The sequence below is a fragment of the Saccopteryx bilineata genome, chromosome 11 (genome assembly GCF_036850765.1).
Source record: "Saccopteryx bilineata isolate mSacBil1 chromosome 11, mSacBil1_pri_phased_curated, whole genome shotgun sequence".
In the NCBI taxonomy this organism is placed as follows: domain Eukaryota; kingdom Metazoa; phylum Chordata; class Mammalia; order Chiroptera; family Emballonuridae; genus Saccopteryx; species Saccopteryx bilineata.
In genome coordinates this window covers 65,891,527-65,919,335 of record NC_089500.1, presented here as the reverse complement: position 1 = coordinate 65,919,335, position 27,809 = coordinate 65,891,527, and the positions used below count along the sequence as shown (strand labels likewise).

At 44.8% G+C, this 27,809-nt stretch overlaps 1 protein-coding gene and 1 non-coding gene across 8 annotated transcripts in view; both read left to right on the top strand.

The window, feature by feature from the left end:
- Positions 1-27,809, top strand: part of LDLRAD4 (low density lipoprotein receptor class A domain containing 4) — a 597,062-nt gene that overhangs the window by 405,082 nt on the left and 164,171 nt on the right. The window lies entirely within an intron of this gene.
- LOC136315778 (U6 spliceosomal RNA) lies at positions 18,379-18,485 on the top strand. Its single transcript, XR_010727567.1, has one exon. It is a non-coding gene; the product is annotated as a U6 spliceosomal RNA (small nuclear RNA).

The window sequence follows — 27,809 nt, the reverse complement described above, 5'->3', positions numbered from 1 at the left end:
TGGGAACTATCCTTTGTGACCTGAGTTTTCCTGGGCCTGGTACGGCTCCTCCTGGCTTCTGGAAAGTCCTCAAGAAAGAGTTAGACCAATGGAGAGCTGACTTGACTCCAGAGGAAATAGCACAGACTGACAAATGCAAGGCTGTCAACGTTGGTTTGCTGTTTTTAGTTCGGTGCTTTGCAGCTTTTCTTAACCAGACCTTTTCCATTTAGGCTGGCCCGCTCTTCCACCTCCCACGGTAAGGAATGCCAAGTTAGCAGTGGATGTTCTGTTTTATATTAATGAACGCAGTGTTTTGTTGCTGGTGTCCCGGATGCCTTTATATATTAATGTATGTGGACTCCTGTTACTCTTCTTAATGAGATCTTATGAATAGCCAACAAGACCTTGCCCCTTCCCCCAGAACCCACAGCCTCCTCAGGAAATAACAAATAATATGAAACAATTAACTCACAATAACAGCAGTTTATGACTATATACTAAACTAAACTGTGGTGATGATACTAAAAGAGACATTCACCAGAGGAGTCAAAGGAAATGGTATAGAGAGGTAGGATATTATTGTACTCCACGAAGAAGGGACAGGAGATGCCATTGTAGGGGAACAAAATAACTTCAATAAAGGGACAGAGATGGCAATGAAAACGGTATGTTCATGGGGATGCGGGAGATCGGTTTCCTCAGGATGGAGAGCTTGTTAGGCTAACGGTGACTTGCATTGGATTAACCTGGGAAATCAGACAGCGAAGGGCCTTTAACCTGGAACAGCACTAACCCCGATGCAGAGGCAAGTGAGAGCCTTGCTTGTCAACCAGGGGCTGTGCTTTTCCTCGGGGTGGGGGGCTTTGTGTGTGAGAGATTGCAAATCGGCAATGACGGGCCACATCTGGTCCAGGCGTGTGTTTGGTTTGGCATACACACTGCTGTCTGTCAGTGTTTTAAAGTTATGAATAAACTGCCAAAGTTAAGAAAACATTGGAAACTTCATGCTAATCCGGTCAAATTTCTCTTTCAAAAAATGAGAAGATGTAGTAGCCGTTGGGCCTGCGTTGTTAGCGGTCCATGGTGGTGGGGGCGTAGCGCCTGGTTCCCCTTGACCCTACTGGTACTTCCACGCAGAGACCGGAAGTCTTTTGTAGACGTGGTGAGGATGCCCTGGGTTCCCTTCCACCAGCCCATTCATTCCCCCTTCCCTCACTGACATCACCCTCCTGACAGCTGGCGCTTGAGTTCATCTGGCCTCGTTAAGGTTCTCTGCAAATTTTTGCCTGGCCTAATAGTTTTAAACATGAATAAGAGAATGGAGTGGTATGGATACTATTTATTCACTCATTCATTTATTCATTCATTTATTTACCTTTACTTGCCATTTGATTTGTGTTTTTTAATTGAATTTATTGGGGTGATATTGGCTAATAAAATTAGTCAGTTTTCAGGTGCACTGTTCTATAATACATCATCTGTATATCGCATTGTGTGTTCACCCCCCCAGATCAAGTCTCCCCCATCACCATTCGTCCCCCTCTTCTGCCGACCCCCACGCCCCTTCCTCTCTGGAATTTAGATTAGATTATGCCTTTTATCAGAAAAAAATTCTTTACTAAACATATGTTTGTGTTATTCTTCTTGGTGTATCAAGAAAAGTTACCTGTGAGAAAAGGATGAAGTGGTCAAAATAAAATAAACACGTCCTAGGATGTAATGTACAGATAGCATAGTGACTATAGTCTTGCATATGTGAATGTTGCTGGGAATAGATCTTAAAGATTTCATCACAAGAAAAAAAAAAGTATAACTTTGTGTAGTGATGAATGTTAATTAGACTTATTGTGGTGATCATTTTGCAATATTGTCCCCACAATGGAGTAGGCTTTTTAGGAGACTGAAGTAATATTAATGAATACTTTCATAATTTGGTGGAATTTTTTTGAGGTAAAGAATAAAAAAAAGGAACACCAGGAGTTAGAAACCCTGGTTGTGCCGTTTTTCTAAGAGGTGAACTTTTTTTATGCTTCTTTTTGCCTTTCCGCAAGATAGCTGTGGTGTTAGACTTCCTTTCCTCAGTCTGAGCAAAACTGAGGCCCAGGGTCTGACCTTCCCAGGAACTGACCTTCCCAGGAACTGACCTTCCCAGGAAGAGGTATGTGTTGATGGGACTAATGACTAAAACCAGCTGAAAGAGAAGTTCGCTTGGCTGGAAAATACAAGCCTGCCTGAGAAATCAGCTGACTGCAATTCCTCATGCCCACCATCAACCTTTACAACCAACGAAGGAGATAGAAAGTGAGTGTAGTGCTTCTAGAAAACAGCTGTCCCAACTGTTTTCATTTTGTGAACAACTTGGATTTTTTCTCAGTAGTTTCTGAAGGCCGAGAGTTGGGACAAAGCCTGACTCTGTGCAGATAGACTGGCCTGGAGTAGATCTTCAGTAGCAAAGGGGAAAGCTTTGGAAGACTGAGGCTGGAGCTCAAGTTACAGGATTTTGGAAAGAGGACAGTAGGTATTTTCTAGTCCAACAGCCTTCTTTCATAGCTGAGAAGAACTGTGGTCCAGAAAGCAAGATGATAAGGCCAGGGGCTATCAGGGTACTTATGTCTTAGAGCTGTTCTCCTGACCCCCAGTTTCCTGCTATTTTTGATGAGCTGTACGCACATTTAGGAAGGAGAAAGAAGGTGCAGAAGAGACGCGTGCTCGTGTGGATGGGCAGTCAAGGAGATTGGTCAGATTGGTTTAGTGCAGGAGCAGGGCTGCAGGACAAATTCATCAGGCACACCCCTTTCGTTAGGAGAAAGGTAGCTTCTCCTCAGGCCCTGCCTCTGATGACCCACCTCAGGTCAAGTGAGGGTGCCAAAGACATGCTTTCTTCATCCACCTGTTCATCAGCCCTTCGTTTCCCCTCCTCCCTGCTCTGGATCCACGTCGTCTAGTTAGGAGCAGGAGCAACAAAAAGAGTTACCAGGACCCCGAGAGGAACCGGAACCTCCCCTTTCCACTGACTTGAGCGTTGAGAACCCTCATTTTCTGTCCCCAAGACCCTGGTGGCTCAGTGTTGTCTGAGAACCCACAAAATTTGCATTATCTGGGGCCTGATTAACAATTCAGAAGCTCGGAGACCACCCCAACCTACTGAATCGTGGTCTGCGCCTTAGCACCATCACTCGCTGATGAGGACGCGCTTCAGAGTGGAGTTATGCTGCCCTGCATGGTCGCCTGTGCCCAGCATCTGTTTTCTTTAAGTTCATTTTGAGCATCAACTAAAGTTCTGGCTTGGAACATAGATTCAGCTTTGTGAATTCCGTGCCTGCAATTCTTGCTCAGCTCTGCGTTGCTTACCAGACCTAAGACCTTTTGCAGTCTAGCACCCCCTTGACTTCCAGGGACCCTAATTCCCCTGTGATACCTCCTGAGTTCCTTGCTTCGAACCTCACTTCCTGAGGGCTGTCTTCCCCTCACCCACCTGGCATAGTGCCCTCACTCACTTTCAGGCTTTGCTCCCGTTTATCTCTGTGAAGCGTGGCGCCAGTCCAGGCTTACGTGCCCAGTTCTCTGCTGGTCGGTCTGATTCCTGCTGTCCGTGGCATGCTGTGATCCTAGCCCAGTGCCTGGCTAGTGCGGGTGTGTTGGGTAAATGCGCACTGGTAGGAAAGGACATTGCGAGGCCTCAGCTTCAAAGGAATATTATTCTGCAGGTTAATGGGCTACTTTGATGGAGTGATGATAGATATTTATTGAGCGGACCATTTTAAAAAGAGCCATGCCCGTGGTTCCCTTTAAAACCTGAGCGGAACATTAGGTTTTCAGCAAGACGAGCTTGGGAGTCGCTGATGTGATGAATCCCTTTCCCTGGGAAGCTGCTTGTGCCTTTAAAACGCTTCTGGAAAAGGATCCCCTACACAAGTGCTTGGTGATGTGGGCCTGTAGCTCATAAGTGCGAGTCTGAGTGGTCGACCAAGATCAGCCAAGTCCCTGCCTGCTGACATCTGGGGCCCCCACCATCCCTGAGATTCTGGAAAGTTCTTTATAAAGGTCTTACCTTCTACTGTGATCTAAACTTATTCCCTTTTAGAAACAGAAACATGGACTCTCAGGCCTCGGGGGGAAGGAAAGGAACTATTACTTCCTATGCCCAAGCTTTGAAGGCTGTGCTTGGACTGGAGTCAGATGTCGCTGGTGGGGCCACGGGGTCTGCCAGGCGTGGGGAAGGAAGGAGAGGTGAGGGCCTGAGCACGGGGTCATGGCGCTTTGCTGGGCTGGTGTCAGATCCACAGGGTGCGCAGGAGCACAGAGCAGGTGTGTGACGGGCAGATACAAGCAGAGGCACCTGTCACAGGAGATGTGAGGAAACTTAGTAGAAATCAAGTTGGATTCCTTTCTTTTTTTTTTTAATATCTCTTTTTTTTTTTTTTTTTTTTTAACAGAGACAGAGAGTGAGTCAGAGAGAGGGATAGATAGGGACAGACAGACAGGAGTGAAGAGAGATGAGAAGCATTAATCATCAGCTTTTCGTTGCAACACCTTAGTTGTTCATTGATTGCTTTCTCATATGTGACTTGAGCGCGGGCCTTCAGCAGATGGAGTAACCCCTTGCTCGAGCCAGCGACCTTGGGTCCAAGCTGGTGAGCTTTGCTCAAACCAGATGAGCCCGCGCTCAAGCTGGCGACTTTGGGGTCTCAAACCTGGGTCCTCTGCATCCCAGTCCGACGCTCTATCCACTGCACCATCGCCTGGTCAGGCGAATTCCTTGCTTAAAGAGTAGAGTTCATCATAAAATATATTTTCAGGATTTAAAAAACAAAGTTCTTACACAAAAATTAAAAGTTTTTTTCTTTAAGTATAGCTAGATGCTTTTTTGGTTTATTCATTTTAGGGAAGATAATCTCCCATGATGACGTTATATTGCTATTTTGCCTTTAAAATAAGTCATGCTAAAACAGTCAGTTAAAACAGTGGTCCCCAATCATTTTTGGGCCACGGACCAGTTTAATATCAAAAAATATTTTCACGGACCAGCCTTTAGGGTGGGACGGATAAATGTATCACATGCCTGAGACAAGCATCAAGAGTGAGTCTTAGACAGATATAACAGAGGGAATCTGGTCATTTTTTAAAAATAAAACATTGTGCAGACTTAAATATAAATAAAACGTAAATAATATAAGTTATTTATTCTTTCTCTACGGACCGGTACCAAATGGCCCGCGGCCCGGTACCGATCCACGGCCCGGGGGTTGAGGACCACTGAGTTAAAACACATATGCACCAATTTCACTCTTGTCGCTGCATCTTCTGGGTCAGCTGACGGTTGCACAGGGGCACAGTGTCACCTCACACAGGGAGCTGCTCTCTGGTAGTGTCCGCATCTCAGGTTAGATAGAATGCCGTGTTCGATATTCTCGCCGTGGTTATTGATAACTATTTTAAATGAGTCTGACATATGACTATAATTGTAATTTAGAAAATCAAATTAGGCTTTCTTATTCTCATTTGGGAATTTTTTGATTACTTTGGCAAAGGAGCAAATCACATAGTAACAGAAAATTAGATAAAATTACTAAAAATATTTGAAAGACACCATTGTGTTCATGTTCAATATTTTCACTTTTTTTTTCTCTCTTAATTAAAAACATCCTGAAAAGAGCTTCATGACATGGATGAATTCTTTTAAAATTAGATTTGGGCCACGAGAGGCGTGGCCGGTGTCAGCATCTAAGAAAGAGAGTGGTCATCTAAGTAAAAATTCGGGATCCAGCAGAGCCTACAGTCTCAGGTGGATTCTCTGCCTCTTCTGAACACACCTGCCAGGAAGAGGCGTGACTGAAGAAGTGTCGGTGAGGAGACTGGCTGGCAGCAGAGCGGCCAACGAGGACACGTGTCCTCTGCTGCACCTCAGCCCTGTCTTACCTCCAAGCGCCTAACTCCGCTACTGCTTTGGGCAGATGGGAGATTCAAGCTCAAACCCGCAGGAGGAGATTCCTGCCGATGGAGGCTGATGGCTTGACATGGACTGTGCTATAGCGGTGGCATGATTTCTTAGGGGACATGATGTGACAGCATTCAGCATGTGTCCCCATCTACTGGGAGGAGTTCCAGTGGCCCTCGAGCTATGACAGCTATCCAGAGCTTGGCTCCTATGGTCACACTTCCCGCCCCCACAGTGCCCACCCGCACCACTCAGAACTCTTCCAGGAACCTTTCCCAGACACCAGCATTCCTTATTTGTTCATTCAACAAGTGTTTGCCAATTGCCTGTCCTCAGCCAGGTCCTGTGCTGGGCACAGGGACTTGCTGGTCTCAGGATAGGTAGGCAGAGTCCCCTGTTCTCCACAGCCTGCCACCCATTGGAAGAGGACAATTAGATAAGTGATTATGGAGGGTCCTGAATCAGGAGCTTCAACTTTGAGGGTCAGGAAAGGCCTCCCCGCAGAAATGACATTTAAGCTGGGACATGACAGGCAAGCAGAGTGTGTGGGTGAGAGAGTGGCACATGGGAGGAAGGCCTTCAAGGGAGGAGATGGGGAGGGGCAGGCGGAGCCTCCATGGGGGGCAGGTGGTGGGGGGGTAGGGGGCTGGGGCTGGGAAGGCTTGCCACGGTGGGTGGGTGGGTGTAGGAAGCAGAGTGAGAGGTCTCTGAGGCTGCAGAGAAGTGGCCTGGGTGAGCAAGTTCAGAGGGAACACTGTCCAGGAACAACGGGAGGAGCTGGGCTGCGGTGGGGGCTGGGGGCCTGCAAAGAAGGGCCCGAGTGGGGCGTTTCAGGAGGAGCTGGTGCCGCTCACAGCCCCGCAGCCACAGGCAGGCGAGGTTCTATGGCGGATGCATTCAGGCAGCTCTCCTGGATTGTGTCATTATCTTTTATGAGCACCATGCTTCCAGCTTCCCCCAAATACGGATTCCTGTCAGCAGTGAGATTATAAGTAAGTTCTTTTGCTTGGAAGAAATTGCCACCCCCCTCAGCAACAGATAAGGACTATTGATGAGTATTCAAATATCTTCATTCTCTCCACCTCCTTCAAAGCAGAAGCACCAGTTGAGCACAGAGGTTGCACAAAGAGGAAAGAGCAGAACGGCAGGTGGTGCGAGGCCAGGCGTGTCGTGCCGTGTGGGGTCCGGGGGACTGCAAGGCGCTGTCACTCCAGGCCGGTTGATTCGCATATTCTCATAGCTTGGAAAATTGAGCTGCCAGTCATCCCAAGGGAGGATTTTCTCAGCTTCTGATGGGCTTATTGGGCAGCTTGGAGTGACCGATGTTTATCTTGTCCGGGGCAGTGATAATTAGTGTGGGATCAACCCTTGTCATGGAAGTGTCCATCTGTGCCCAGCAAGCGGAGGGATGCGTCTCCGTTTCTGTGGGCAGGAGAGCTGAGCCCAGAGGCCCAGGGGAGTAATATATGCAGCCTGGTGAAGTGAGGAGCAGTTGTGGGGAGAAGGTAAGGGGGCTGGAGGCCCCTGGAGCGGAGATGGAGGCAGTCCTGGTACGAATGAATGAGAAGTCTGAGTTAATGAGTGGGGACTGGAGGTAAGAGGATGTCTTTTGCCCTGTGGTTTAGAAAACAAATAGAAGGATGGGAAATCAAGGGAAAGGAAGAATTATCTATTATTTCAGAGGTACATGTTTTATAATTACATTTCAGAAATGTGTCTATTTGCATAAGGCCAGATTACTCTCCCCACCTTCTGGAACCGCTTAGAGCTCTTCAGAACAATTGTGACTGTTATTTCTAATTTCAGGTGAACAAAACAAACTGCCCTTCAAGTAATATACTCTTTTGCCTTTGAAATCATGAAATGGAAATTAATTGCAAAGGCTGCAGTCTTCCGGGTACTTTCAGATTTAGTTTCTTTTGAAATCAGAATAATCAGGGCACTTGGTGTTGCTAATAATGTAAGGCCAGTAGCCACGGCCACCATCACAGCTGCCTGGCCCGTGCAGGTTCACATTAGATTCGGACATATGGTAATGATACAACAGAGCCAAGAACTGGTGGGCCATTACCTGTAATCCTAGCTTGCACCCGGCGGACAAGAAATACACACACTGGGAAAACACTTCCCTTTCCATTCAGGGCTCCCAAAGCCACCGACTTATCCAAGTTTCCTAGAATCAAAGGTTTGTACCTCACCAGCCTTATTCACCTCTGTTCCCCATCTCCTTCTCTCTGCACCAACTGGCTTCTCCTTCAGCACTCCGCCATCTTGGCTGCTTCTCCTCTCCTCCATGTGGCCTTTCTCTGCTCTCCTCCAGCATGGGCTCCTCTGCCCCATTTTACAGTGTAGAAATCAAAACCTTTAATTCAATATACAAACAAGGAAGTCTCTGATACAAAGTCACTTAGAGTGGGAAAGGCTTAGTCTTAAAACTAAGCCTTAGGCTATAACGACCCTCCCTGCCTGCTTACAGCCTGTCCCCCACACCCAATGCAAACTATAAGCGAGCAAACCTATATATCATATTTCCAAACTTACCTGACTAACAATAACAAATATTGAAAGACCCTTAAATAGTTATGCACCGTTGGACCACGCCCCCCACCCTGCCACCTCTATCCCCACCGCATATCTTTTTATAAATGTTTTTATTGAGTTTATTGGGATGACAGTGGCTAATAAAATTATCTAGGTTTCAGGTACACAATTCTAATAACACATCATCTGGATATTGAATCGTGTGCTCACCACCCCAAGTCAAGTCTCCCTCCATCACCGTACATGCCCTCTACCCTCTTCCATCCCCCACCCCCTTCCCCTCCTGCAATCCTCACACGCTGTCTGTGTCTACACTCAGAGTAAAGATGAACTGTTCTGAAGTATTATTTCAAACTTTCTTACTTGTTTTCTGAAAAAGTTGTAGGTGTGTCTGCATATCAGAGCAAACGGTGTTTTCCTTACAAAGCGTTCACATATTAAAGGGATGGCTGATGATGGGGGCTGATTGATAGAATAAGGAATGGACAGGACCAGAAGGAGGGAATAGAGTGAGTTTTTCTACAGTGAAAGAGTTGTAAAGAGACTGTGAAAAGAAAGCCAATTAAATATCAGTTTTGTGATGATGATGAATCTTGAACTCTAGATTTTCCCCGCGAGTTGAAAGTTTGGACTGGGGAGCTATATGGAAGTCTATACTCACTATAATAGCAAGTGAGCCCTGTGTGTAGACTTCTGGTGAAAATGCAATTCATTCGTTTGTTCATTCATTCAACAAATATTGAGCATGTACTATGTGCCAGGCACTGTGAACAACACAGACAGTACTTGCTCTCAAGGAGCTCATATTTTTGTGCAGGGAGAGGGCCAATACACTAAATTGACTAATTAAATGCATTAGATGCATTAGAAGAAGGTAATGAGTACTTTGGAGAAAAAGAAAGGAAAGAATGGAGATCAGAAGTGTCAGGGCTGCCCTGGCCAATTGACTCAATGGTAGAGTGTCAGCCCAGCGTGTGGATGTCCCAGGTATGATCACGGTCAAGGCACACAGGAAAAGCACCCATATGCTTCTCCACCCCTCCCCCTCTCGCTTCTCTCTCTCTTTCTTTCTCTCTCTCTCTCTCTCTCTCTCTCTCTTTTCCTCCTGCAGCCAGGGCTCAATTGGAGCAAGTTGGCCCCAGGTGCTAAGAATGGCTCCATGGCCTCCACCTCAGGTTCTAAGAAGAGCTTGGTTTCTGAGCAATGGAGCAATGCCCCAGATGGGCAGAGCATTGCCCTGTAGGGGGCTTGCCAGGTGGATCCTATTTGGGGCACATACAGTAGTCTGTCTCTGCCTCCCCTCCTCTCACTGAATAAAAAAAATGTCAGGGGTTCTATTTCTAAATAGGTGGTCAGGGAAGGCCTTGCTGAGGATGAGACATTTGTGTGATGACCCATGGAAGTGGGTCATCATGCAAATAGTGTAATGATTTGCAATGTAAGCTGTACAGACCTAGAGGAAAAGGATTGTCTAGTGCAAAGGCCCTGGGGCAGAATCTGCCTGATGTAGTTGAGGAAAATCAAAGAAGTTACTTCATGGAAGAGGGAAGGGCCACATTATGTAGGGCTTTACAGACCACTGAAAGGAGATTCACTCTGAAATTGGGAGGCTCTAGAAGGCTCTGAACAGAGATGCAACATGATATGACCTGTGCTATAAAACAGTGGTCCCCAACCCCCGGGCAGCGGACCGGTACCGGTCTGTGGGCCATTTGGTACCGGTCCGCAGAGAAAGAATAAATAACTTACATTATTTCCGTTTTATTTATATTTAAGTCTGAACGATGTTTTATTTTTAAAAAAATGACCAGATTCCCTCTGTTCCATCCGTCTAAGACTCACTCTTGACGCTTGTCTCGGTCACATGATTCATTTATCCGTCCCACCCTAAAGGCCGGTCCGTGAAAATATTTTCTGACATTAAACCAGTCCGTGGCCCAAAAAAGGTTGGGGACCACTGCTATAAAAGACCCAACTGGCTGCTACAGTGAGAATAGACTGTCTGAGGGTCAGAGCGGGAGCTCTGAGATCATCCCAGTGAGAGATGGTGCGGTGGTGTGGACTGACAGGGTGGTATCTGCGAAGGGCTGAGAAGTAGCAGGTACAGCTTGGATCTGAGTCACCGGGTTTGCTGTGGATCCGATGGATCAGATGTTTGGATTTGAGAGCGATAAGAGACAAGAGGACTTCAAGGCTGGGGGCCTGAGCTCATGGAAGGTTGCAGTTGTCATCGACTGAGACGTGGGCGCTGTGGGAATGAGTGGTTTGGGTTTGGCCACGTTAAGTGGGTGATACCTGCTGGACACCAGGTGGTGGCTGGGATGGGCCATTGGATGGAATACTGTCTGTCTCGCTCCCAGTGCCCGAAAGGTGAAGGGAAATGAAGAATGTTGATTGGGGCTGTGGCTGGTGAAGCATTCTGTACAACTCTGGGGTTGTCTTTGAGTTCTCTTGTAATAACCCTGGGGACCCATGAAAGATACAGAATTCAAAGCATACAGATTTTTCAATTGCTCACAGTTTTTATCCAGAATGATCTAATTTTCTTTTATAACCCCACCCCCCCCCCACCCCCACCCCCCACACACACCCCAGGAATACCCTTGTTCAGGGCAGGCTGGATGGGAAAGCACCTCTGCTGCCCTCACCCACCCTCATTAGGGCTGTTTCTTAACCCTGCCACCCCACTTGGAGCAGCACGTAAGAGGTGCCCGTCTCCAGAAGAGAAAGAACAACCCCTTGACTTGGAAAATCTGACCTACAGCTCTGCTAACGATTTAGCACATGATCTGCCCATCACGTGCCTTCAGCCTTTGTTCTAGATTAAATCTGGAAAATGCCAGGGGATGCTCCCTAGCGTACTTGAGGGGGAGACAGGCAGAGAGTGCAGGAGTGACCAAGGGTCAAAATGGATCTGATTTTCCTTCCTTCCTTCCTTCCTTCCTTCCTTCCTTCCTTCCTTCCTTCCTTCCTTCCTTCCTTCCTTCCTCCCTCCCTCCCTCCCTCCCTCCCTCCCTCCCTCCCTTCCTTCCTCCCTTCCCTCCCTTCCCTCCCTCCCTCCCTCCCTCCCTCCCTCCCTCCCTCCCTCCCTCCCTCCTTCCTTCCTTCCTTCCTTCCTTCCTTCCTTCCTTCCTTTTACAGGGACAGAGAGAGAGTCAGAGAGAGGGATAGATAGGGACAGACAGACAGGAACGGAGAGAGATGAGAAGCATCAATCATCAGTTTCTCGTTGCGACACCTTAGTTGTTTATTGATTGCTTTCTCATATGTGCCTTGACCACGGGCCTTCAGCAGACCGAGTAACCCCTTGCTCAAGCCAGCAACCTTGGGTGCAAGCTGGTGAGCTTTAGCTCAAGCCAGATGAGCCCGCATTCAAGCTGGCGACCTCAGGGTCACGAACCTGGGTCCTCGGCATTTCAGTCCGACATTCTATCCACTGCGCCACCGCCTGGTCAGGCAGATCTGATTTTCTTATAAATCAGTGTTTCGTGCCCCTGCATTCCCCTTTTTCCATCTCCCCTCTCCCTCTCCCCTTCAGCTTCTCTGCTGGAGAAAATGGTCAGGGTGATGAGCCTGGGAAGGCTGCTGAGCCCAGGTGGTGATCAGGTGGTTGCCGAGAAAGACATCTCAGGAAGAGAGAGAGGGGTTCAAAGCAGTCAGTCGACGAAGCAGTCACCTCTCACGGACCAGTTCAGTCTCTGTGATGTGAGCGTGTAGGAGGGAGGAACCCTGCTGGGGCGCCTAGCCATGACTCAGTTTGACTGACAAGCAACTTGCCTGCGGCCGTGCAGCTTGTCAGCAGCCAGGCTTCCTTTCGCCTCCTTTTCGATGCTTCATGGCATCTTTCCTCTGTTACGTTATGTTAGTACAGGGGTCCCCAAACTACGGCCCGCGGGCCGCATGCAGCCCCTTGAGGCTGTTTATTCGGCCCCCGCTGCACTTCCGGAAGGGGCACCTCTTTCATTGGTGGTCAGTGAGAGGAGCATAGTTCCCATTGAAATACTGGTCAGTTTGTTGATTTAAATTTACTTGTTCTTTATCTTAAATATTGTATTTGTTCCTTTTTTTTTTTTTTTTTTTTACTTTAAAATAAGATATGTGCAGTGTGCATAGGGATTTGTTCATAGTTTTTTTTTATAGTCCGGCCCTCCAGCGGTCTGAGGGACAGTGAACTGGCCCCCTGTGTAAAAAGTTTGGGGACCCCTGTGTTAGTAGGTGAAAACAGAAGGATGAGTTAGAAATGCTGGTTTGTGGAAAACAAGAATTATTTCCACAGAGAGCTGAGAGCCTGAAACAGAAACCTCATCCCTCAGACAGGAGAAAAGCAGCATCCCCGGAGGGCCTGCAGCCTGGGACCCTCGTACCCTGGAAATGCCCGAAGGTCACTGAACCTTTGCCTGCGCTCCGTCTCTGGCCTCGAACCCGGAGAGTCCATGCTGAGCCACAGTCTCCCAGGCTCAGCATCCGCCAGGCCTGCCCTGACCCAGGGCTGCACTTACTGGATGTCTCCTGAGTTCCGAGGCTCTGAGCTTTGCCTGGTATGCCAAGAACTGAGTTTTCTACCCTTGAAGCTCCTTGTCCCCAAGTCTGGTCTTTATGTTTGCTGCTGAAACCTTTATAAAGCACCTACCCTGCCCCCGCCCAGATAGGCCCCTGGACCTGGGGACCATTTGAAGACATCTCTGAAGCATGTGACTGCATCCACTGAAGCAGAAGAGAGCGCTGGTTTGAGCACGCCTCCCACGGGTGGGGGTTGAGGGCCTGTGTGCCCTGCGCCTCTGGTCCGCTTTCCCGGCCTGGTCGTTGTGAAGAGGGGCTGAGACGTGTTTGTTGGGCATTTGCTAAATGCTGGGCACTGTGTATATTTCTCATTTAACTTTCCTAGTCTGTGTGAGAATGGATGTTTTTGTCTCCATTTTACCAGTGAGTAAACTAGGACTCAGAAAAACGGAGCCACTTGCTCAAGCCACTGAGACAGGAGATTTGTAGGGACAGGCCCTTACCCAGGTCTTGCCTCCTCAGTGCTCACGCCTGGCCCATTCGAAGCCCTCTCCTCCAGTTCTGCAAGGATGTCTCTGTTCTCACCTGTGGGCCTGCTTTCCAGCTGCAGAGTGCTGGCTTTGTCTCCTGCTGTCCTGTGTCCCTCCCCCACCAACTCCCCAACCTGGTCTGGCAGGCTCTGATATAGGCCAAGCCTGAGAGCTGAATTCTCTTGCTCCATTCCAGGAAAGGAATTCACAGTGAGAGTCCCAACCTGCAGAGGGACAGTGGAGTGACACAGTCCCTTGTTTTGATAGTCAACAGGTTATCCCGCTACACTTTATAATCAGTCTCCTCTCCCACCTCACACACAGGGAAAGGGGTCAGCAGAGGTGTGCGTTGTGCCCCTGCTCTTTTCAGCCAGGACAAGACCCGGAGTGCTCACACCCAATCACATCTTTCACACCAGCTCAGCAGGTGTTTACTGAGTGGCCCTTCTGTGCCGGGACGTCATCCAGACTGCATGGGCATCCACTCAGCCAGTTCGGTGGGGAAGGGTCAGCTTCTGGCCGGATAGGAAAACAATCTTGCCTACAGCAGTTAGGATGTGTCCAAGAGGGAGCCCAACCTGGTGGTGGCTTTGCCTTACCCTCTCGCTCCCTCTCCCAGTGGGTGTTGGTGGGGCCTTGGCTGGGAGATGCTAGATTTCGCAGGCAGCTAAGAGGAACAGGAGGGCCAGTGATTAGGAGGACAAAAGGTCAGAAATAAAAAAACACTCTCTACCTCATTGATGAACATTCTCAAGAATTTTTTCTCTCATTAGAATTAAAAGAGGTGTGAGTCGCCCCCCCCCCACCAACCCCACCCGGGGAGAGAGTCTCTAGGGCACTATCCAACACAGGTGACTGTACCATCTTGAAGTTTTCAAAGGAGTGTCAGGTAATCTGATATGGATTTGCATGTTTTGGTGGTGGATCTAAATATCCTTGATAGTTATACAAAGTTTAACTCAGGCTAAAGCTCCCCCTTGGACACAGCAGTATTATTGTATATATTTTAACACTTATGATAGAGGACCATTCTAAAAAATTAGAATATAATTTTTACTTCTGCTGCTCTTTCGGATAATTTTGGAAAGGCACAGTACCCAAAGAGCGTGATCTGCAGTGACACCAGTTACATATGTGGAGAAATACAGATTCTATAACACATATTCAGCCAGTATTTACTGAGCACCTATTATCTGCTAGGACTTTGCTAGGTTTGAGGCATCCAAAGATGAAAAGGCAAACCCTTCTCTTTTTTTTCAAATATTTTTTTATTTATTTAATTTTTATTAATTTTAATGGGGTGATATCAATAAATCAGGGTACATATGTTCAAAGAAAACATGTCCAGGTTATCTTGTCATTCAGTTATGTTGCATACCCATCACCCAAAGTCAGATTGTCCTCTGTCATCCTCTATCTAGTTTTCTTTGTGCCCCTCCCCCTCCCCTTCCCCTCTCCCTCCTTCCCTCCCGCGCCCCCTCCACCCCCGGTAACCACCACACTCTTGTCAATGTCTCTTAGTCTCGTTTTTATGTCTCATCTACATATGGAATCATGCAGTTCTTGTTTTTTTTCTGATTTACTTATTTCACTCCGTATAATGTTATCAAGATCCCACCATTTTGTTGTAAATGATTCGATGTCTTCATTTCTTATGGCTGAGTAGTATTCCATAGTGTATATGTGTCACATCTTCTTTATCCAGTCTTCTATTGAAGGGCTTTTTGGTTGTTTCCATGTCTTGGCCACTGTGAATAATTCTGCAGTGAACATGGGGCTGCATGTGTCTTTACGTATCAATGTTTTGAGGGAAGCTTATAGGCTACTAGGAAAAGTCATGAAAACAGACAGTGAATGTTGCTGCAGCGGACCTGTGTCCCGGGCACAATGAGGTCTCATCTCAGCGTCTGAATCGGCTTAGGAGCAGGTGACAAAGCTTACCATAGGGCACCATTCCTCATCTCCTCCTGAATGGTCAAAGCCTCGGGCTCTTCTGAGAGCTGTCTCCGAGAGCTTTTGACAGCCAGTCTGCTCAGGGCAGATGAAGGGCCTGGCTGGCACCTTGGGTCCATTTCTCACTCTAGGCTCACTCACTTAGCACCATTTGTCTAGCAGCTCCTGGGTCTGCTCCCAGGGGTCCATGGAAACACTTCCACTGTGCATTGAGAGCATAGCCTCCCTTCCTCAGGGGGGCTCACTTTGCTCATCTCCATTATTGTTCTGTGGGCATCTTGCCTTGGTAGGCAGTGAGGACGTGGACTTGGGAGTCAGAAAGGGCTGAGCTGGAAGTCAGCGCAGCAGTCCTGGCCAGGAAAGCACGGCCACACAGGTGACCAGGCTGCTCCAGGGTCTCGGGGACTCCGGTGGGTGTGTGACAGGGGTATGTTTTGTGCGTGGTGGCCAAAGCTCTTCTCTGGGTGCTAACCTGGCTCAGCGTGTGGCCCCGGCTCACCTGCCTGCTGTCTGGGTTCTCACTGCTGTTATGCTTCGGGGCTTCAATTTCAGTTACTTAATACTTTTTTCATACGTCACATAGTCCTGAGTCCCACATGATACAATTTTTATGTTAAAGCATCAGAATAAGTAAGTACAATAATATCACCATGAAAGATAAGAACAGGAAGTAGCCGCTATGGCTGAAAATAAAGCCTTATTAACTGCTTTCAAAGGGGCCTTTCCCCTTTTCTTCTCTGGGTTTGTTTCATGATAACCCGGAAGCGGCCTCTGCTGAACTAGCTTTGGATTATTGCTAATTACCCGTAGTTCTGGGTTGCATCAGCCACTTGGAAATATTAAGAACTAAGAAGCAATCCTAGAAACAGAATTTCAACCCCATTTTCTGCCCTCTAAACACTAATCGGATGAGGCTTCAGAAACCATCTAATGAAGAAATAGTTACTAAATACACACCGTTATTTCCCCCCGGGCCCCGAGCGCGGGGAGGGCCAGGCGTGGAAGCATATGCACATTGCCGGCGAGTAGGTCCCTGGGATGTGGGAGATTGTAGGGAATTTTCACATGCAGAATAATTGTGCTACACGTTTATTTTGCTTATCATTTCTTCTTTATGACTCTTCCTCTTGCTGACTTAAAACCATGTCATTTTCCCATAGAATTAGAAAGGACTGGCTTGGCTAATTGTGAAAACAAATGCAAGGTGAATTTGGAAAGGTTACTTATGGGTTAGTCACACGCACAGCACACCCCCAAGTCATTCAGGAGAAGAGGTCTGATCATGTATGTCACGGTCTCCCTTTTCTCATGGTTTTGCTTTCTGCAGTTTCAGTTATCCATGGCCAACCATGATCCAAAAATAGTAAATGTAAAATTCCAGAAATAAACAATTCATAAATTTTAAACTGCCCAGTGTTCTGAGTATTTACAATGATGTGTTGAACCTTCCAGCTCCATTCTGCCTGGGATAGGAATTAACCCTTTGTCCAGTGTATTCATTCTTATAAGCTCGCTGCCTGTTAAGTCACTAGGTGGCCATCCCCAGTTATCAGATCAATTGTTGTCTTGTCACACAATGCTTGTGTTTAAGTCTTATTTTATGTAATATTGACCCCAAAATCAAGAGTAGCAATGCTGGCAATTTGGATATTTCAAGAAAACCTGCAAGCTACTTCCTTTAAGTGAAAATGTGGAAGTTCTCAACTTAATAAGGGAAGAAAAAAAAAATCCAGCTGAGGTTGCTAAAACCTATGGTAAGAAGGAAACTCCTATCCCTGAAGTTGTGACAAAGGAAAAATAAATTCGTTCTAGTTCTGTAAAAGGTAGCGTGCATGATAAGTGCTTAGTTAAGGTGCAAAGGGCATTTACATTTGTGGGTGGAAGACATGGACAGAAAATATGTTTCAGCCGACGGCGACAGGTTGTGTGCCAGCAACGGGGTCCCTGTAAGCAATTACAGCACACCCACACCCTTTACTACGCATGAGGGATGGCTGCACAGATTCAGGCATGAGTTTGGGCCGGAAACTATCCAAGTTACCGGAAAGGCTGCATCTGCTGATGGAAACGCTGCTGCCAGGTTTCTGGCATAGCTGAGGAAGTTGATTAGGGTCGTCGGGTCCTGTCCTCAGCTTTAGGCATTCAGAAAGGGCCTTGCAGTGTGTCCCCTGCAGACCAGGGGTGACTGGAGAAGCAACCAAAGCTCGTTCTGCCAGGCAGAAAGAAGAAAGGACGCAGAGAGAGCGCCGCTCACACCTCCTCTGTTTACAACACAGATGTTCTTTTAAGGAGTGGAAGCAGGAAAAGAAATCTCGTTATATGTTATCTTTCCATATTTAAAAATTTAATTGAATTAATACAGACTTTAGAAAAAGCACCTGTATCAGAAGCTCTCTGTAGTTTTTTACACATTGAACACATCTCTGCTAAATGCCGCTGAATGGTTTACTTATTTTTAAATATTCACCTGAAACCTACATCCTCTTATTGATCAATGTCACCTCTTTAAATTTAATTTCTAAATTAAAAATGTAGTATTATAAAAATGATTCCTTTTGTATTAATATTAATTTCATCTAAACAAACAAACAAACAAAAAAAGCAGCAGACTCAGCCAGCCACTCACTGGACTCCCGTGGGCTGCGTTTTGTTAAAAATGTAGGCGTGACATTGCTGGGAGCAGCTGGCGTCCCGTTTTCACTCTGATCGGCAGGGTTAGGAGATCTGTTTGCTTCGCACACAGTCCAGCGCCTGGATGGTCAGGCCCCTTCATTCGGCCATTTCTGGTGGGTGGACAGCATATGGAACACTGGGCCTCTGACTTGTGTTTCCTAGATGACTAAGTGACTTTTTCGTATGTTTATCAGTCATTTGAATTTTTTTTTTTTACCGCTTAACCCATTGGGGCATAGTAGTCACCAACTATTGTGAGGTGTGCTCGCTTCGGCAGCACATATACTAAAATTGGAACGATACAGAGAAGATTAGCATGGCCCCTGCGCAAGGATGACACGCAAATTCGTGAAGCGTTCCATATTTTTAGATTTCTCAGCAGAAACTCTACAAGCTAGAAGAGAGTGGACCCCAATATTTAAAGCCCTGAAAGAGAGGAACTTTCAGCCAAGAATACTATACCCATCAAAGCTATCCTTCAAGTATGAAGGAGATATAAAAACATTCACAAATACAGAAAAGATGAGAGAATTTATCAACAGAAAGCCCCCACTCCAGGAAATACTAAAGGGGGTTTTCCAACCAGATTCAAAGAACAAAAGAAAACAACACCACAAGTAACAGCTCCACCAAGAACACAATAAAACCAAACTTAAACTGTGACAACAAAGGAAAAAAAGGGGGGAGAGGATGGAGATTAACAGTAGCAAAGGATGATGAAGTGCAGAAATACTTATAAGATAGGGTACTACAATGAATATGGTAGGTACCCTTTTCATTACTTAATGGTAACCACCCTTAAAAAAACCACCACAAAAACACTTGACTTAAAAAAGGTAGCAACAGAGGAAAGAAGTATGGAACACAAACAAACAAAAACAAATGATAGAAAAACAAAAGAGAAGAATCAAACTAGATACAAAACTAACAGAAAGCAATTTATAAAATGGCAGTAGGGAACCCACAAGTGTCAATAATTACACTAAATGTAAATGGATTAAACTTACCAATAAAAAGACACAGAGTAGCAGAATGGATTAAAAAAGAAAATCCAACTATATGCTGCCTACAAGAAACACATCTAAGCAACAAGGATAAAAACAAATTCAAAGTGAAAGGCTGGAAAACAATACTCCAAGCAAACAACACCCAAAAAAAAGCAGGCGTAGCAATACTCATATCAAATAATGCTGACTACAAGACAGAAAAAGTACTCAGAGACAAAAATGGTCATTTCATAATGATTAAGGGGAAGTTGAATCAAGAAGACATAACAATCCTTAATATATATGCACCAAACCAAGGAGCACCAAAATATATAAGACAGCTACTTATTGACCTTAAAACAAAAACTAACAAAAATACAATCATACTTGGAGACCTCAATACACCGCTGACGGTTCTAGATCGGTCATCCAAACAGAGAATCAATAAAGATATAGTGGCCTTAAACGAAATACTAGAACACCTGGATATGATAGACATCTACAGGACACTTCATCCCAAAGCGACAGAGTATACATTTTTCTCTAGTGTACATGGAACATTCTCAAGAATTGACCATATGTTGGGCCACAAAGACAATATCAGCAAATTTAGAAAAATTGAAATTGTACCAAGCATATTTTCTGATCATAAAGCCTTGAAACTAGAATTCAACTGCAAAAAAGAGGGGGAAAACCCACAAAAATGTGGAAACTAAACAACATACTTCTAAAAAATGAATGGGTCAAAGAAGAAATAAGTGCAGAAATCAAAAGATATATACAGACAAATGAAAATGAAAATACGACATATCAGAATCTCTGGGATGCAGCAAAAGCAGTAATAAGAGGAAAGTTCATATCACTTCAGGCCTATATGAACAAACAAGAGAGAGCCGAAGTAAACCACTTAACTTCACACCTTAAGGAACTAGAAAAAGAAGAACAAAGACAACCCAAAACCAGCCGAAGAAAGGAGATAATAAAAATCAGAGCAGAAATAAATGAAATAGAGAACAGAAAAACTATAGAAAAAATCAATAAAACAAGGAGCTGGTTCTTTGAAAAGATCAACAAAATTGACAAACCCTTGGCAAGACTCACCAAGGAAAAAAGACACAGGACTCAAATAAATAAAATCCAAAATGAAAGAGGAGAGATCACCACAGACATCATAGAAATACAAAGAATTATTGTAGAATACTATGAAAAATTATATGCCACCAAATACAACAATCTAGAAGAAATGGATAAATTCCTAGAACAATACAACCTTCCTAGACTGAGTCATGAAGAAGCAGAAAGCCTAAACAGACCAATCAGCAGGGAGGAAATAGAAAAAACTATTAAAAATCTCCCCAAAAATAAAAGTCCAGGCCCAGACGGTTATACTAGTGAATTCTATCAAACATTCAAAGAAGACTTGGTTCCTATTCTACTCAAAGTCTTCCAAAAAATTGAAGAAGAAGCAATACTTCCAAACACATTTTATGAGGCCAACATAACCCTCATACCAAAACCTGGCAAGGATGGCACAAAGAAAGAAAACTACAGACCAATATCTCTAATGAATACAGATGCTAAAATACTAAACAAAATACTGGCAAACTGAATACAACAACATATTAAAAAAATAATACATCATGATCAAGTGGGATTCATCCCAGAATCTCAAGGATGGTTCAACATACACAAAACGGTTAACATAATACACCATATCAACAAAACAAAGAACAAAAACCACATGATCTTATCAATAGATGCAGAAAAGGCTTTTGATAAAATACAACACAATTTTATGTTTAAGACTCTCAACAAAATGGGTATAGAAGGAAAATATCTCAACATGATAAAGGCCATATATGATAAACCATCAGCCAACATCCTATTAAACGGCATAAAACTGAGGACTTTCTACCTTAAATCAGGAACAAGACAGGGTTGTCTACTCTCTCCACTCTTATTCAACGTGGTGCTAGAAGTTCTGGCCAGAGCAATCAGACAAGACAAAGAAATAAAAGGCATCCATATCGGAAAAGAAGAAGTAAAGCTATCACTTTTTGCTGATGATATGATCCTATACATCGAAAACCCGAAGGACTCCACAAAAAGATTATTAGAAACAATAAACCAATACAGTAAGGTCGCAGGATACAAAATTAACATACAAAAGTCCATAGCCAACTATTGTGAGGCACCAAGTTCAAAAATATTATTATTACTATTTTAACTTTAAATAATATTTTATTTTTCAATGACAGTTGACACAAAATATGTTAGTTTCAGGTGTACAACCAGTGATTAGACATTGTATAACTTACTGAGTGATCGCCCAGTCAATCTAGTACCCCTCCTGACACATACATAGTTATAATAATATTATTGACTGCGTTCCCCATGACTGTTCTATTAACAACTAATTTTTACTTTTTCTTTTTACCGCTTTGACAATTTTTTCATTTAGAAATTATGGTATATTTATATGCTCTAAGTTTTACTTTTTTAGTTTTATGTGTACAAACCGTTGATTAGATATTATATAACTTACTAAGTGATCATCCTGGTAAGTCTCATACCCATCTGGCACCGTGCACAGCTATTAGAACACTACTGACTATATGCCCTATGCTGTACTTGACATTCATCCCCATGAGTATTCTGTAACAAGTTTGTACTTCTTAATCTCCTCGCCTTTTCCACCCATCTCTGCGACCCCCATTCTGCTTTATGTTGTTTTTCAGATTTAATTGTTTATATTCAACTGTTGATAGATATGTATTTATTGCCATTTTATTGTTCATATTTTTTATCTTTATTTTTTCTTCTTTTTTCTTAAAGAAGACCCTTTAACATTTCGTGTAAAACTGATTTGGTGGTGCTGGACTCCTTTAGTTTTTTCTTTTTTCTTTTTTTTTTCCTTTTTCTTCTTTTCCAAGTGAGAGGAAGAGAGATAGAGAGATAGACTCCCACATGTGCCCTGTCTGGGATCCACCCCCCATCTGGGGCTGATGATCTGCCCATCTGGGGACATGCTCTCAACCGTGGTATTTTTAGCACCTGAGGTAGAGGCTCCACAGAGCCATCCTTAGACCCGGGCCAATGCACTCAAACCAATGAAGCCATGGCTGTGGGAGGGGAAGGGAAAGAGAGAGAGAGACAGACAGACAGAGAGAGGTGGGGTATGAATGGTAAAGCAGATGGTTGCTTCTTCTGTGTGCCCTGACTAGGAATCAAACCCAGGACATCTACATGCCAGGCCAGTTCTCTACCACTGGGCCAACTGGCTAGGGCCAGCTTTTTCTTGTCTGGGAAATGCTTTATATGTCCTTCAATTATAAATGATAATTTTGCTGGCTACAGTAAACTTGGTTGTAGGTACTTGCTTTTCATCACTATTTCTTGACACTCACTTCTCGCCTCCAAGTTTCCGTTGAGAAAGCTGACAGTCTTAGGGGAGCTCCCTTGTAGGTAACTAACTGCTTTTCTCTTGCTGCTTTTAAGATTCTCTCTTTGCGTTTAACCTTGTGCATTTTAATTATGATGTATCTTGGTGTGGACCTCTTTGGGTCCATCTTATTTGGACTCTTCACTTCCTGGACTTGTACATACAAGTCTGTTTCCTTCACCAGGTAGGAAAATTTTCCACCATTATTTTTTTTACATAGGTTTGCCGTTCCTTGCTCTCTCTCTTCTCCTTCTAGCACCCTCATGAAGAGAATGTTGCTACACCTGAGGTTGTCCCAGAGGTTCCTTCTACTATTCTCATTAATTGGATTTTTTAAAAAATTTTTTGCTGTTCTGATTAGGTGTTTTCTACTTCCTTATCTTTCAAATCTCTGATTCGATCATCTTCTTCATCTACTCTACTGTTGATTCCCTGTAATACAGCAGTTTGACAAGAAATTTCTGGCAGACTGGTGGTTGAAAACACTGCTGTAATACATTCTTTATCATTTAAATGTTTGTAATTCTTTTTTAAATAGAGTTCTTTTTTCCTTAGTAAAAATTTCTATGAGGATCATTTTTTTTTTTTCCATTCCCTAACCATAATCAGGAAACTTAAAGAATTTGGCCCTTTTCTCCAGGAAGCATAATAAAAAGGCACACTGTCCTCAGCGGTAGCCTAGTCCATAGCTGACCGGATCATTCACCTGCTTCTCCTCTTGTGGGATGCCCGCAAGTGGACATGCGAGCCGAAGGACCTCTCAGGCCCTTGCAGTGTGACTGGGGATATGATTAGAAAGAAGTACAAAGATATGTCAGTTCAGGGAGCCTCCGTGCCTTCTTGCAACGCCACGTTGGCACGTGGCAATAATGGGAAAGGGCACCACAGGAAGACAGCTGGCCCCGCTGGCCTGGTGAGGGGCCGTCCTGCTCAACTTGGGCGGAAGTGCTGAAATATTTGCGAGGCGGTGGTCATGGCCTCAGCTTTGTTTCTTGCTGCTGTGGCCATTGCTCTGGCTCACTGTAGGGTTTTTAACATCCAGGTGCTGCCTGCTTTCATTAATCAATTCATTTGTTAGTTTTTTTCTTTAATTTATCCAGAAAATATCATTGAGTCTTGGTATATCTTCAACATTGAAGATAAAACAAACACTAAATACACAAAGCCCCGACCTTCCTGGAGACCAGAGCTGAACAGTAAAATGCAGTGTGCTGTCAGGTGATTGCAGGTGCCTGGAGAAGAGCGAAACAGGGGCAGAGACGGAGAGTGGTGGCAGCAGGTGGAAGCGAAGGCCTGTGAGAATGTAACATTTGCACAGAGAGCTGAATCAAGTGCGGGAGAACCCACACGGCCATGTCATGGAAGAGCATGACGGCACAGGGAACAGCAGGAGCATGCTGGCGTTGGAGAGACAGCTGGAGGCCAGAGTGGCTGGAGCGCCATCAGTAAGGGGTTCAGAGGCCTGGGTATTGCTGAGGAATTTAAATTTTACTCAAGTGCTGGTCTTCGGGCCCCAAACAAAACAAAACAAAACATGAGTGAACTGGGCATTTTAAAAGACAACGTTGGCTACTTTACAGAAAATAAGCCACTCACAGCTTGGGTCCAGTGTACCTGCCTTACTCCATGCCTGCCCTCTCTCTTCCCAGACTGCCAGGGACTTCCAGAGGCAGCTTTGCCCTGCTCATTCCCCTGGCCTCGCCATCTGTCACCGGGCCTTGCATACCATTGTTCCGGCATCAAGTGTCTGCTCTTGAGCCCTTGCCCTTACATCGTGCCCCGGTCGTGAGAGTATCTAGGGATAAGTGGGAACAGGATCCCCTCTAAAAGAGCTGGGACCTCCTTTAACACCCACTGTGCCTTCTATACCCAGCTGTTTGGCGGGGAAAGGAGCAAGCTTGAAATGTGACCTGAGTGCTGTGGGGGCTTAAAATCTGTATCGTCTTTCCTCCCGCTACTCTTCCAGGTGCATTTCTGAGGTAACAGGTCGTGTGAGCACTGCCTTGCCGTGACTTCTGTTAACCAGCCTACACAGTCATTGTTGAGCACTTCCTACAGACTTAGGAGGGACTAAGGCCTCTGGAGGCCTCAGACTGATGTTCGCCTCAGGTGTTTTTAGTGTAACAAAATCTTTCTTTCTTTTCACCACGTAAGAACACGTTGGTATATTGTTGATCTGGTGTTCTGTGTCTCTTACTCTATAGATGCATACAGAACAGGGACATGCTCACATGCAAACACCCACATGGGAACCCTGGTGCTCTATTATATCCACGGCAGAGATACAGGTTGAAAATACGTGTTAGGACTTGTAAGTCAAAGTACGTAGTAAGTTCCCAGAGCAGCAAGGCATGCCGGAGGCTCCCTTGCGAAGGCTTCCTCATACACACAGGCGTGTCACTGCGCCATACCTAGCCACAACCCTTTTCCATGTGTGGGTTGGAGTCACATCTCCGTTGTTGAAGATCTTCGCTGCATTAAAGTACCATTTGGGTCTTTCTACTTCTTTTAACATGACTGACTTATAGAAATCTGGAATAGAAGAGGAGAGGAAGGAATTGCATGCCAGGCATAAAGAAAAATGGCTAAAAGGTGAATAAAAGTTACATATAGCTCTTCCTTCTGTAAATAACTCAATATAAGAGTGAATAAAGTCCAGGTCTTTTCCACGTAGAGATGTGGCCAAGTGAAGTGAATGCTAATCCTCAACCTCCATAATGATCAGAAAGCTGCCATTAGTTTTTCAGAGACCAGGAACTTGTGTAGGGACACACCGTCTGCCCTAAGTGCTGACAGTCAGGGACTCACCATTAGGGGATATAAAACTAATGTACCCCAAGTGACTTACTTTGACCAAATGGGGTCTTGTGATTATATTCCCTTAGGCTTTGTTTATAAGTGTTTTTTGTTTTGTATTGTTTTGTTTTTACTGACTATTACGGAATGATAAGAGGTGAATTATATTGAAATAGAACATTTTTTCACTTCATGTATCTTTTTGTGATATTTTTATTTCAAAATGTTACATTCCAAAATGTCAATGGATATATTCAATTTCTGAAAACTGTAGCTTGTGATATATGTTTGCTTTTCTATATGTATATTATACCTTAATAAAAAATTTAGAAGTTACAGCCCAAACCCCTCTTACGCCTATCTCATTTTCCGATTTATAGAAGTTGCTAGGGGAATTTTTTTAGAATGCTTTCCAGAAAGGAAAGAAAAAAAAAAAGAATATTAAAAGCAAAAAGTAAACTTCCAGCTGTCTCCCTGACAAGTGTGGCCTTAGTCACTGCAGAGTATCTGGCCTTCCAGGTCCCAAGTGGTCCTGGCCCCAAGGAGAGAGCCTCAGTGTGGGGCAGGCTCAGGCGGCATCGGAAGAGGCCCTATTCTGGAATGTAGTGAACGGAGGTACTTTTCTTCGTGTGTGAGAGTTTGTCTCCTCAGAGTATATGAAGTAATGGGTTTTGGTTCTCTTTACAGTGAAGGATTTACCCGATATTGGCTGTGCCAGGGGCCACAGTCCTTGCCACAAGGCAGGGAGAGGCAGACTGAAGCCTCTTGTGCCACCCTCCGTTAGATATTTTGCCTCCTCTCTCTAGTGACAGTGTTCTATGACTCTATTCTGGGTCACTCTATTCTAAATTTTTCAGAGGTCAAAAATTGGCAGCAGAGTGTATACCTGAGCTGCAAAAGGGATTCAGTTGGTCACAGCAGGTAGCCGGAACATCTCTATTCCTCTTCATGGGAAAGAGGGTCACCCTGCTGCCAGTTAGACCCACTTTTATGGGAGAGGTGGTGCACTCCATTCAACCTGCTACCTACCGTGCAGAATCCTCTGTGGTCAATGGCAAGGGGTGGAGATGTGCTACATAGAGACGGTGATGTTTGCTAAGTAATTTATGATAAATGTCCACCTGTAAGGCAACTGGGATAATTAAAATCTTCCAAGACTTGTTTTCTGTCTGTAGCTGATAAGCTCTGGTGGCCAGTGCTCACCGGCTGTCGCTGAGTTTGTCCATCATAGTTTACAGATCTTTGTGTGCATGTCAGCTTAATTAAAGACAGAGACTTTCGGAGAGATGCTCTAAGACAGACACATTTAAAGTTAAATGAATAAATTTGACTTAATGCTTTTTATGATACTTTCTCTGATAGGAGCTGGTACCATTGAGTCTAATTTGTGTCTTTTTCCTTTAACGATTTGTAGTGTTAGTAAGTGTAAGTTAGTAACCCATTGTTAAGATGCCAGCATTTGATTTTGTCACAAAAGAAACACTTAAGTATAAAGTATAGCAAGGATGTTTATATATATTAACTTTGCATAAATATATATATATATATGCAGTAATGAAGTTAATGTCAAATGGCCCAAAGGTGAATTTCATACCCATTTTATAGGTAAGGAATAAGACCTAGAACTAAAGGCCAAGGAAAACAGATCTGTTCTTTCTCAACGCAGTGCTCGTCCCTAGGAGACAGCGTAAAGGTCACTGTCTTGTCACAGCAGAGCTCTGCATGCTGCTGCTATTAGATCACTGACCTTGAAGAGATTCCTAAAGAGGCAGTAAGCACTGAGGGAGCGGGAGATGTGTGTCCATCAGTTTATGGCTACTTCTCTAGCACTGTAACACTGTATTTTGTGGATTTGATTTATACGATATGGATGATTTACGTCACTTGCATGTGTTTTTGCTGCCATTCATTGTTGGTCCACAGCAGATCTAATAAAAATACACAAACACCTCGGAGGAGTTGAAAATACAGCTGCTCTAGTCTCTAGACCCACATAGAGAAAGTCTGGCCAGAAACAGGTCATGTTTATATTCCTTGAATGGCCAGGAAGGGCTTGGGACCAAAAAGTGACACCATGAGTACTCAGAAATACAGGGGTGTATATGCAAATGGCCTGCTGTCAGAATTGTTAGTGACCCAGGAAGTCATTCAGGAAGGTGAAATCCAGTGCTTCTCCCCCGGGTTCGTAGGCTCAGCACAGACTCTTGCCTTTTTGAGAAGCTTTCCTCTAGTTCCAAGTTGCCTGGGCCACAAGTGGCACCCTTTTGCTGCCTAGGATTTTGCTTATTTCTTTGGCCTTGTTGTAATGGTAAAAATCATGCAGAATGTCTGTTTTACTTAAGTATAACAAAAGTGAGTATCCCTTCCTTCTGGGTCCCAGAGCCAGCTTGCTTCTATTCATTTGCTCATAATCTGTCAAGAAGCAGCAGCTGCTTAATAAACGCCTCCTTTGGCTCAATGGGACAGTC